Below are 13,287 nucleotides of genomic sequence, written 5' to 3' on the forward strand. Positions count from 1 at the left end.
CCACCAGGGAAGCCCCTGTGGGCTGGGTGGACTAGTGTCTAAACCCTGAGTAAAAAGAGGTTTCAGGCAGAATACAAGGAGCTGATTTTACAAGGGATCCCATTAGACATAGGAGGATAAAGGGTAACACAGAATGGAGGAGATGGAACTTACCCCCATTACTATGCAGAACATAGCATATTTCTAGCACTTCAAAGATTGGAAACAGCAAGAGACACAGCCTTAACACAGATGTTGGTTTTCTCATGGTGGATGTTAGTCTCTGTTGTGAGCTGAACTGTGCTCTCCCCAAAAACGTTTAAGTCCAATTCCCAGTACCTGTTCATGTGACATTTGGAAATAGGGTCTTTGCAGATGCAAGCAAGTTGAAATGAAGTAATACTGGATGGTGCTCTCTCTTGCCCTTGCATGTTGTTAGGTATTTCAGAGAGTCAAAACCCTGATGACCCAGATCCTTGGCCTACAACCTCTACAGATTCCTGGAAGAGTCACACTGAAAGCACATTCCAGGTAATTGCATCTTTGTTCTTATATAGCTAGGTACCTAGTAGAGTGGAATTAAAAAAAATAATCCCACTCTTTTTGATGTCATGAAGACTGTGACTCACTCTAGGCAGATATTTTATTATAGAAAAAAATGATTTGCCTAGTTCCCTAAGTCATGTAAATGGAAGGCAGAAAGGCACTCTTAGCCAAGAAATAACAAGACCTTTTCCCTCTGTGTTTTAACAATGTTATTCAGAGTTCTGGAGAGTCTTGGGGGAAGGAGTAGATAAATCTGCATAAGAAAGCAAAGGGCTTTCTGAGAGGGAAAGGGCCAAGAATCTAATTACTTCTTGCTTAGATTCAAAGTTTTAGACATCTGTGGAATGGCAAGAAAGGATGCCAGTGGTCCCAAAGGAAAAATTACCTTTTAGGCAGAAAAAATCTGGGCTGCTTATTTGGGATCAACACCAGAACCTAAGGATTCTTGGGGTTTGGGCTGATTCTAAGATTTAAAGCCCCAGGACTGAATCTAGAAAACACAGTGATATGTTTTGAGGGTTAATAGCTGAGCATGAAGAATTAACTCAAAGACCTGTAACCTTGACACTCGAAACTCTTGCACTATGCATGACCAGGGGAGATGGCAAGAAAAATAATGGTGCTAGTGCACTGACTAGGCTTTCCAGTTCTCTCTCCCTCTGCCTAGAATTTAGAAATAGGACTCACCATCTTGGAATGAATAAGTTCTTATCTTCTTTACCAAGTTTAGGGGAGATAGAGCCCTCAAAAGGGAAATAGTGACTTCCTATTAATAAAGGCAGATGAATGCTTAAACAGTTAATCAGAGAAAGAAGACAAATAGCCCTTATTTATTCTCTTAAGTGGGTTTCCCCAGTGGCTCAGTGGTAAAGAATCTGCCTGCAGTGCAGGAGACACAGGAGACATGGATTCAATCCTTTGGTCGGAAAGATCCCCTGGAAGAGGACAAAGAGTTGGACATGACTGAAAGGACTGAGCACACATATGCATTCTCTTAAGTGGTTTGTTGTTGTTTAGTTGCTAAGCCATGTCCGACTGTTTTGCAATCCCATGGACTATAGTCCTCCAGGCTCCTCTGTCCATGGAATTCTCCAGGCAAGAATACTGGGGTAGGTTATCATTTCCTTCTCCAGGGCCTTTCCCACCCTGGGATTGAACTCATGGCTTCCACTTTGTCTCCTCAATTGGCAGGCAGGTTCTTTACTGCTGAGCCAGTGGGGTAAAACTGGTCAAAACTCTTTTTGATGAATATTTATTGAGTGTCTATTATGCATCAGGCACTGTACCAGACTCTGGGACTACTCTAGTGTGCAAAAGAGACATGGTTCCTATGTTCTTTGATCTTATAACCTTGTAGGGGAAACAGAAACTAAATAGACTGAAGACTTAATTCTTTGCCAGCTCATCAGTTTGTATAGCCCACACATGGCCTCCAAAACTCTTTCTGTGTCAGTCCAGCACCTGTGGCTAGCTGACTGAAGTTACTGAGTCCCCTTCCAAATTCTTAGGGAAGAGAAGCTGATTAGCTCAGGTTACGTGCCTAACCTGATCCAATCAGCTATATCCCAGGTGTGAGGTGACAAAGGCCCATTGCCCACTCAATGAGGCTGTGGAAAAACTCTGTGAGGAGTGAGTTTGTAGGGGGAGTGGGGAATTTAGAACAATGTACCTGCTATGCAACCCAGATCTACATATTGAATTTTACAATGTGTTTCAAGTAACTATTAATATAATGACCATATAATGCCCAATAAAATTTAACAATATGAAGTCCTTTCATGAGCAAATTAATCTTTTCTTCCTAAGGAAAAAATTAAAGCTCCCAATATATCCAAAGCACTTTATTTCTTTTTTTCAGTCAGAAGAATGTCACCTGGGTGCTTGGTAGGGGCCTGAATTCTTAATTCTGATGCTATGACCTGGGCTATCTTCTTAATGAAGAAGTCCTCAGGAAGAGGAGAGGTCTAGATCTTTCTGAGACAAAGCTGAATGTTGCCCTGCTCTTCCCTACCCTGAGAGGTGTCAGATAGCAAGATTCACAAACTGGCTAGTGAGAGATAATTAGACCCCTTTCCATGACCTCTGCCTACTCTCCAAACTTTCACAGGATATTGAGAAGCATCTACCACCATTCCCCAGACAGTAAGCAGAGATACTGGTATCACCACAGTATGTGTGCAGATGTTCACCAGAGGTGGATGAGCCATATTAGATGTTAATTGTGCTCTATGAGAAGAAACGGCAATACAGGATTAGGAAGACATCCAGATCTTACTCTAGAGCATGTATGAACTATGAGTCTAAAAGAGATGAAGCCTTTCAGCTTAGGGTCTAACCTAGAGACTGGCCAATTAAATTTCTTGGTCTTTCCATTTGGGCTCATACCCTGGGTTCTTTCTGTCCCTCTCAATCTTACTAGTCAGACTATGAGTAGCTGGAATCATAGATAACATTTTCATAAGGCTTAGAGCAGTGGTTCTCAACATGGGTGATTTTGCCCTTTCTCCTCTTTGTGGAGGAGGTGCTACAAGCATCTACTTGGGACTCTGCTAAACATCCTACAATGCACAGACTAGCCCCCACAACAAAGAATATCAACAGTACTAAAGTTGGGAAACCCTGACTTAGAGGGATTAGAGCAGAACATGCCTCAATATCATCCTCCATTTCCAGGCTTCCAATCTTTTGGACTCTATCCAAGTTCCCAGTTGGCCTGCTCAGTGAAGGATGGTGGTCTAGGAATCGATATTTCTATTCTTCCACCTGCACTGGAAAAAAGGCACAATCCAACAGGTTAACTAGACAAAGAAAGATATCCAAGCAAGGGGAAGGTCAAGATAGAGATATGCCAAAGTAGAAATCTTATGGCAATAGCTTTTAACCTCTCAAGTTCTACTCCTAAGAGAGTGATTCAATTCTGTGTTCCTAAACCTTATCACAAGTCCTCCATTTTGGGAGTAGATAAGAATAAAGGAAGCTTGAAATTTTCCCACCAACCCAAGGAAGTTACAAACTTCAAATATGCAAGCAAGTCTTTGCTTCCACCTAGAAGGTCCTTTCCCATCATCTTGGCCTGTCTAGATCTTACCAATCATTCAAGGCTCACATCAATGTTGCTTCAATCTGATCTCTCATAACTCCCCATAGCTATTTCTAAGTTGATACCTGTTTATAGCACACATTACTTTCTACTTTGTATTAAAAGTTATTTGGTTTCACAGGTTTCCAGATTTTATACACTTGACTTTTATAACATCTGCACAGTTATACATTATATATTAACATATCTAAACTATCTTCTTTGGACTAAATTTGGACTTGAATACATCAGACAAATATTTCAGGCTATTGCCTGCTAGCCAACCCTCCAGTTATGACAACAAAGCCATCGTGGTAGAGCAGATTTTGCAGTGATTCAAATATTTTATTACATTTTCTCTCATTATTTTATATAAAATGCAAATGGAAAGCCAAAAAAAGTGAAAGAAATAATACCATAAAATGTACAAAGACTAGTAACACTAAACACATCCAAAGCAATGTGTTTTTGCTGATACTCTTGTGATAAGCATATTAGAGCAGCTGGTCAAGAGGATTCAACTGTGAAAGAAAAGAACAAGGTAAAAGAATATGTACAGATGAGTGAAAATACATCATTGAAAATTGAGTCCAAATGGTACAATTTAATGATGAAGGAAAAGGATATAACTTTTTAGGTTTTGGATTGGGAATCAGTATAGATTACTACTGATATATACGGGATTCCAGAATAAGAGAAGTTCATAGCTCCATGGAGCTATTGCTCAGGGTACAACTTGCTATATACAGTAGTATCAAATGAAAAAAGAAGGCTGGTTTTCAAATTCCACTGATTTGCCAAGAAGATTGAAAAGACACCTTAAAGTTCACATAAAAATTCCCTGCTCAGTCGTTTGAAAGCCATTATCAACAAGTCCATCTTCCTAACATTAAAACCAAAACAGTTAAAAAACTAATGGCCCAACACTTAAAAAATTTGTTGGAGATTATAAAACCACAGATCTTTTTTTGGGCCTCTGACTAAACTGTAAGCTCAAATGCTGGGACTCGGCCTTCTGTCCTGGGTTCTCGGGGCTTCCCAGGTGGCTCAGTGGGTAGAGAATCTATCTGCCTGCAATGCAGGAGACACAGGCAGACGCATGTTCGATCCCTAGGTTGGGAAGATTCCCTAGAGGAGGGCATGGCAACCCACTCCAGTATTCTTGCCTGGAGGATCCCATGGATAGAGGTGGGCTACAGTCCATTGGGTAGCAAAGAGTCAGACATGACTGTAGTGACTAAGCATGCATGCATACACTTGGGTTCTTACCTTAAGTTGAACACGGAGTGTGTTAATTAATGAATGTAATACATAAATAAGCCTGAGCCTCATTATTTTCCAGCAAATATTTGCTGAGGTCCACAGAAGAGATGTCACCATTTTTTTAGTTGTATTTATATTTTTAAAATTTTGACTTGAATATAGTTGCTTAACAATGTTGTGTTAGTTTCTACTGTACAGCAAATTGAATCAGCTATATGTAAACACATATCCCCTATCTTTGGATTCCCTTCCCATTTAGGTCACCACAGAGCACTGAGTAGAGTTCTCTGTGCTATTCAATAGGTTCTCATTAGTTATCTATTTTAAGTATCAATAGTGTAAATATGTCAATCCCAAATCCCCAGTGCATCACACCCTGCCCTCCCCCTTGTATCCATATGTGTGTTTTCTATGTCTGTGTTGTTATTTCTGCTTTGTAAATAAGATTGTCTACACCAATTTTTTCAGACTCCACATATATGCATTGATATACCATATTTTTCTCTTTCTGACTTACTTCACTCTGTATAACTGTCTTGAGGTCCATCCACGTCTCTACAAATGACCCAATTTCATTCCCTTTCATGGCTGAGAGATAACACAGTTCTTGAAACAGAATGCTTTCAAATGTAAGATTTACTTGTGAAGGGAGCTTCTGTTGTCAATAGGTTACACTGTTTTCAACAAGAAGTCTGCTATCATCCTTACCATTGTTCTGTACATAAAGTATCTTTTTTAAAAACAAGCTGCTTTAAGATTTTATTTTATTTTATTTTTTAACTTGACAATATTGTATTGGTTTTGCCATATATCAACATAAATCTGCCACAGGTATACACGTGTTACCCATCCTGAACCCTCCTCCCTCCCCATACTATCCCTCTGGATCTTCCAGTGCACCAGCCCCAAGCATCCAGTATCGTGCATCAAACCTGGACTGGCGACTTGTTTCATATATGATATTATACATGTTTCAATTCCATTCTCCCAAATCATCCCACCCTCTCCCTCTCCCACAGAGTCCAAAAGACTGTTCTATACATCAATATCTCTATTGTTGTTTCACATAATGGAGAAGGCAATGGCAACCCACTCCAGTGTTCTTGCCTGGAGAATCCCAGGGACGGCAGAGCCTGGTGGGCTGCCGTCTATGGGGTCGCACAGAGTCGGACACGACTGAAGCGACTTAGCAGCAGCAGCAGCATACAGGGTTATTGTTACCATCTTTCTAAATTCCATATATATGCGTTAGTATACTGTATTGGTGTTTTTCTTTCTTTAAGATTTTTATCACTGGATGTAAGCAATTTGGTTATGACATGCCTTAGTGTAGTTTTCTGAATGTATATTCTGCTTGCGTTTTTTTAAGTTTCCTGGATCTGTGGTTTTCAAATCAAATTTTCAACAAAGTGGGAAAATTTTCAGCCAACAGTTTTTCAAATATTTTTTCTCACCCTCCTTCTCTTTTTGAAACTTCAATTATATGTATATTAAGGTCCCTTGAAGTTGTTGCACAGCTCACTAAGCTCTGTTCATTTTTTTTGGTCTTTTTCCCCACTTTGTGTCTTTAATTTTAGATAGCTTCTATAGCTATGTTTTCAAGTTCATTAATCTTTTCTTCTACAATGTCCAATGTTGAAGAAAATCTTTTAAGAAACTTGTTTTTTTTTAAAAAGATACTTTATATGCTGAGCAATGATAAAATGATAGCAGACTTCTTGCTGGAAACAATATAACATACTAAGTACAGAAGTTCTCTTCACAAGTAGGCCTTATGCTTCACAAGTAGGCCTTATGCTTATAAGCATTATGCTTTCAAGAACTGTGTTATCTCTTCTGTGGACATCAGAACATTTTGTTGGAAAATAATGAGGCTATTAATCCCCTCCATTGTATTTTTCATTTCAGACAATGACTTTTTATCTCTAGAAGTTCAATTTGGGTCCTTTAAAAAAAATCTTCCATCTTTCTCCTTAATATGCTCACTCTTCTCTCTACTTTCTTCAACATATAAAACATATTTATAATAGCTGTTTTAATGTCATTTTCAATTAATTTTCTCATTGTTTCATTTGTGGGTTTCTTTCTATTGATTGATTTCTCCATATTGGTTGCATTTTTCTGCTATTTTACAGGCCTGATCATTTTTTAATTGAATCCAAGACATTGTGAGAAAAGGAAAGATACATCCATCTGAATGCAGAGTTCCAAAGAATAGCAAGGAGAGATAAGAAAGCCTTCCTCAGTGATCAATGCAAAGAAATAGAGGAAAACAATACAGTGGTAAAGACTAGGGATCTCTTCAAGAAAATTAGAGATACCTAGGGAACATTTCATGCAAAGATGGGCACAATAAAGGACAGAAATGTCATGAACCTAACAGGAGCAGAAGAGATTAACAAGAAGTTGCAAGAATACACAAAAGAACTATGCAAAAAAAGTCTTAATGACCCAGATAAATAGAGCTAGACATGCTGAAGTGCAGAGTCAAGTGGGCCTTAGGAAGCATCACTACAAACAAAGCTAGTGGAGGTGATGGAATTCCAGTGGAACTATTTCAAATCCTGAAAGATGATGCTGTGAAAGTGCTGCACTCAATATGCCAGCAAATGTGAAAAACTCAACAGTGGTCACAGGACTGGGAAAGGTGAGTTTTCATTCCAATCCCAAAGAAGGACAGTGCCAAAGAATGTTCAAGCTACTGCACAATTGCACTCATTTAACATGCTAACAAAGTAATGCTCAAAATTCTCTAAGTTAGGCTTCAACAGTATGTGAACTGAGAATTTCCAGGTGTTCAAGCTGGATTTAGAAGGCAGGGGAATCAGAGATCAAATTGCCAACATCCATTGGATCATCGAAAAAGCAAGAGAGTTCCAGAAAAACATCTACTTCTGCCTCATTGACTATGCTAAAGCCTTTGACTGTGTGGATCACAACAAACTGTAGAAAATTCTTCAAGAGATGAGAATACCAGACTACCTGACCTGCCTCCTGAGAAATCTGTACACAGGTCAAGAAGCAACAGTTAGAACTGGACATGGAACAACAAACTGGTTCCTAATAGGAAAAGGAGTGCATCAAGGCTGTATATTGTGATGCTGCTTATTGAACTTAAATGCAGAGTACATCATGAGAAACACCAGACTGAATGAAGCACAAGCTGGAATCAAGATTGCCGGGATAAATATCAATAACCTCAGATACGCAGATGCCACCACCCCTATGGCAGAAAGCGAACAGGAACTAAAGAGCCTCTCTAAGAAAGTGAAAGAGGAGAGTGAAAAAGCTGGCTTAAAGCTCAATATTCAAAAAACGAAGATCATGGCATCAGGTCCCATCACTTCATGGCAAATAGATGGGGAAACAATGGAAACAGTGACAGACTTTCTTTTGAGGGGCTCTAAAACCACTGCAGATGGTGACTGTAGCCATGAAATTAAAAGACACTTGCTCCTTGGAAGAAAAGCTCTGGCCACCCTAGACAGCATATTAAAAAGCAGAGACATTACTTTACTGACAAAGGTCCGTCTAGTCAAAGCTATGGTTTTTCCAGTAGTCATGTATGGATGTGAGAGTTGAATCATAAAGAAAGCTGTTCATTTCAGTTCAGTCACTCACTCGTGTCCGACTCTTTGCAACCCCATGGACTGAAGCACGCTGGGCCTCCCTGTCCATCACCAACTCCCGGAGTCCACCAAAACCCATGTCCATTGAATCGGTGATGCCATCCAACCATGTTATCCTCTGTCATCCCCTTCTCCTCCTGTCCTCAATCTTTCCCAGCATCAGGGTTTTTTCAAATGAGTCAGCTCTTCGCATGAGGTGCCCAAAGTATTGGAGTTTCAGCTTCAACATCAGTCCTTCCAATGAATATTCAGGGCTGATCTCCTTTAGGATGGACTGGTTGGATCTCCTTGCAGTCCAAGGGACTCTCAAGAGTCTTCTCCAACACCAGAGTTCAAAAGCATCAATTCTTCAGCACTCAGCTTTCTTTATAGTCCAACTCTCACATCCATACATGACCACTGGAAAAACCATAGCCTTGACTAGACGGACCTTTGTTGGCAAAATAATGTCTCTGCTTTTGAATATGCTATCTAGGTTGGTCATAGCTTTCCTTCCAAAGAGTAACTGTCTTTTAACTTCGTGGCTGTAATCACCATCTGCAGTGATTTTGGAGCCCAGAAAAATAAAGTCAGCCACTGTTTCCACTGTTTCCCTATCGATTTGCCATGAAATGATGGGACCAGATGCCATGATCTTAGTTTTCTGAATGTTGAGCTTTAAGCCAACTTTTTCACTCTCCTCTTTCACTTTCATCAAGAGGCTTTTTAGTTCTTCTTCAATTTCTGCCATAAGGGTGGTGTCATCTGCATATCTGAGGTTATTGATATTCTCCTGGCAATCTTGATTCCAGCTTGTGCTTCTTCCAGCCCAGGGTTTCTCATGATGTACTCTGCATAGAAGTTGAATAAGCAGGGTGACAGTATACAGCCTTGACATACTCCTTTTCCTATTAGGAACCAGTTTGTTGTTCCATGTCCAGTTCTAACTGTTGCTTCCTGACCTGCATAACAGGTTTCTCAAGAGGCAGGTCAGGTGGTCTGGTATTCCCATCTCTTTCAGAATTTTCCACAGTTTATTGTGATCCACATAGTCAAAGGCTTTGGCATAGTCAATAAAGCAGAAATAGATGTTTTTCTGGAACTCTCTTGCTTTTTCCATGATCCAGTGGATGTTGGCAATTTGATCTCTGGTTCCTCTGCCTTTTCTAAAACCAGCTTGAACATCTGGAAGTTCACGGTTCACGTATTGCTGAAGCCTGGCTTGGAGAATTTTGAGCATTACTTTACTAGCGTGTGAGATGACTGCAGTTGTGCAGTAGTTTGAGCATTCTTTGGCATTGCCTTTCTTTGGGATTGGAATGAAAACTGACCTTTTCCAGTCCTGTGGCCACTGCTCAGTTTTCCAAATTTGCTAACATATTGAGTGCAGCACTTTCACAGCATCATCTTTCAGGATTTGAAATAGCTCAACTGGAATTGCATCACCTCCACTAGCTTTGTTCGTAGTGATGCTTTCTAAGGCCCACTTGACTTCACATTCCAGGATGTCTGGCTCTAGGTGAGTGATCACACCATCGTGATTATCTGGGTCATGAAGATCTTTTTGTACAGTTCTTCTGTGTATTCTTGCCACCTCTTCTTAATATCTTCTGCTTCTGTTAGGTCCCTACCATTTCTGTCCTTTATTGTGCCCATCTATGCATGAAATGTTCCCTAGGTATCTCTAATTTTCTTGAAGAGATCTCTAGTCTTTCCCATGCTATTTTTTTCCTCTACTTCTTTGCATTGATCACTGAGGAAGGCTTTCTTATCTCTCCTTGCTATTCTTTGGAACTCTGCATTCAAATGGGTATATCTATCTTTCTTTTTCCTTTGCTTTTTGCTTCCCTTATTTTCACAGCTATTTGTAAGGCCTCCTCAGACAGCTATTTTGCCTTTTTGCATTTCTTTTTCTTGGGGATGGTCTTGCTTCCTGTCTCCTGTACATTGTCACGAACCTCCATCCATAGTTCATCAGACACTCTGTCCATCAGGTCAAGCTGAATGCCAAAGAATTGATGCTTTTGATCTGTGGTTGAAGGAGACTCTTGAGAGTCCCTTGGACAGCAAGGAGATCAAACCAGTCAATCTTAAAGGAAATCAGTCTTGAATATTCATTGGAAAGACTGATGGTGAAGCTGAAGCTCCAGTACTTTGGCTACCTGATGTGAAGAACTGACTCATTGCAAAAGACACTGATGCTGGGAAAGACTGAAGGCAGAAAGAGAAGGGGACAGCAGAGGATGAGATGGTTGTATGACATCACCGACTCAGTGGACATGAGTTTGAGCAAGCTCTAGGAGTTGGTGATAGACAGGGAAACCTGGAGTGCTGCAGTCCATGGGGTCACAAAGAGCTGGACATGACTGAGCAACTGAACTGAACTGAGCCATTGTGACTTTTACCATGTTGGGTTCTGGATTTTCTTTTTATTCCTTTAAATGATTTTGAACTTTGTTTTGGGACAGGGATAAATCACTTGGAAACAATTTTATCCCTTTGAAGCTTACTTTCATGCGTTGTAGATGGGAACAGAATAGTCTTTATGCTAATTTGCCTTACTACTGAGGTAATATGCCTCCCAGTACTTTTCCTGATGTCTCATATGTTAGAAATTTTTTCCATACCAACTTTTGGAAATGTAAATGATCCCAGCTCTACATGAGCCCCAAGAATACCCCCCTGCTTCTTTCAGGTAATTCTTTTCTAAGCCTCGGATAATTTCTTTACATGAATGTCCTGACCAGTGTTCAGCTGACAGTTCAAGAGGAACTCTCTGCAGGTCTCTGGAGTTCTTTCTCTGTGCAGTTCTACACTCTCCCTGTAGCTCTTCTAATTTTCAACCAACTGGGAAATTTTTAAGCCAATAGTTTTTTAAACATTTTTCTCACCTTCCCTCTCTTTTTGGAACTTCAATTATGGAATTTAGCTTTATGAAGTCTAGCTATCCTGGCTTCCCTGAATCCTCAGCTCCACCTCCTCAACTCAGGGAGAACACCAAGTTCCATTTGAATCCCTTATCCCTGAACTGTGGCCTGAAACCTATCTTCAGGAGTTAGCTGAGGCAATTGCAGAATTCACCTCATTTATTTCCCATCTCTCAGGACTTATTTTTCTGTACTGCTTGATGTCCAATGTCTGAAAATAATTTTTCCATATATTTTGTCTATTTTTAAGTTGTTTTCGTCAGAGGGTAAATCTGGTCCCTGTTAATCCCTAGGAGCCCATTGAAGGTTTTTAAGCAGATAAATGATAGGATGGATCTGTGGGTTAGAATGATCATTGATGGCTACCATTCCCATACTGGTGCTATGGGAACATAGGCAAAGAGACTAGCAAGGAGGCTGATGCAATTCAGATCCACACAGGCAGCATCATGGAAATCTGGCAGTAAGAAGCACAAACTCAGCCATTCCCAGGACAGATTTCAGGACTGGTTTCTGTAAAGGAGGTGGACAGGGGGAGAGCAAAGCTGGGCCCCAGACCCAGTGCACAGGGCAGATTATGTTAGATGATAACAAGCCAGGGGATCAGTCACTGAAACTGGGAAACCAGATGAGAGTTAAGTCTTAGACACCAATTTTGAGAAAAGGGAGAATGCAAAGGCAGCTACCCAGGGAAGGTCTGATATATTAGCTTATGTACTAAAAGCCTAAGAATGAATGAATGCCTGACTGGTTGCAGCACTTATTATAAGCAACATGCACATGTCAATTTGTTGTTCAGTACTCTGTAACAATTCTTGAATTATTATTTTCCTTTTCACCTGTTTATGCCTTATCTCTTCATCTGCCTTCTAAGTCTACCAGAAGCAGGGACTATAATTGTATACTTCTCTTTTCTCCAAGTAGCAGCAAAATTATTTTGCCCAGGTTTCCTGACTCTCAGTCTAATATTCTTTTAAAATTATACAACTAACCAGCATTATTAACAGAAATTATATAGCCACTCCCCTATGATGGGCATGCAAGTTTCTTGGTGCTTTTATTTCTATAGGATAGACTCTGAACAGCTCAGTCAGAGGGTAAGTGTATGTATCAGACATTAATTGCCTAATCATCTGGCATTCTCTGCCTTCTTTTCTGCTAACAGAATGCTAACTGTTCAGGTATTAGGCAGAGAGCCTTGATCTCAAGGAATTTGGTTCTATTCCCTGGACTATATGATCTAGTTATGACAAAGGAGATGTATGGGTAATTTCTTGGGGGATGTCTGGAAAAAAATTGCCTTCCCTGAAAAAAAGGAGAGTGGTACATCTTGCTTTCCTGGCCATTGCCATTCCCTTACTCCTTTTCTGCCTTTGAATACAGCTGTGATATCTAGATTTAGTAGCCATCTTATAAGCATGAAGTAAAATGCCTAGGGACAAAAGCCAACATGTCAAGGATGGTGGAACAGAAGGACAGAAAAAGCTTATGTTCTTGACTACTTTGTTGAGCAGCTTAGCATCTGTGTCCCTTCAGATTTCTTGTTGTGTGAAAGAAAAACAAACCTTTATTTGTTTAAGCCCCTATTAGTCAGATTTTCTATCACTTGCAGCCCAAACCATTTCAAACTGATACTGGAGATTTTTAAATTTTATTATATTTTTCTAGATTACTTTCCAAAAAGATAGTAACGAATCATACTTCCATCAGCAATGCATAGAAGCAGAGAAAAGAACATTCATCTGGAATTTTTTTGGTATGTGATCTTCTAGTTGGATGACCAAATTTGAAAGCACCATATATTTTTTTTTAATTTTATTTTATTTTTAAACTTTACAATATTGTATTAGTTTTGCCAAATATCGAAATGAATCCGCCACAGGTA

This window comes from Bos mutus, chromosome X, assembly GCF_027580195.1.
Source record: "Bos mutus isolate GX-2022 chromosome X, NWIPB_WYAK_1.1, whole genome shotgun sequence".
Classification (NCBI taxonomy): Eukaryota; Metazoa; Chordata; class Mammalia; order Artiodactyla; family Bovidae; genus Bos; species Bos mutus.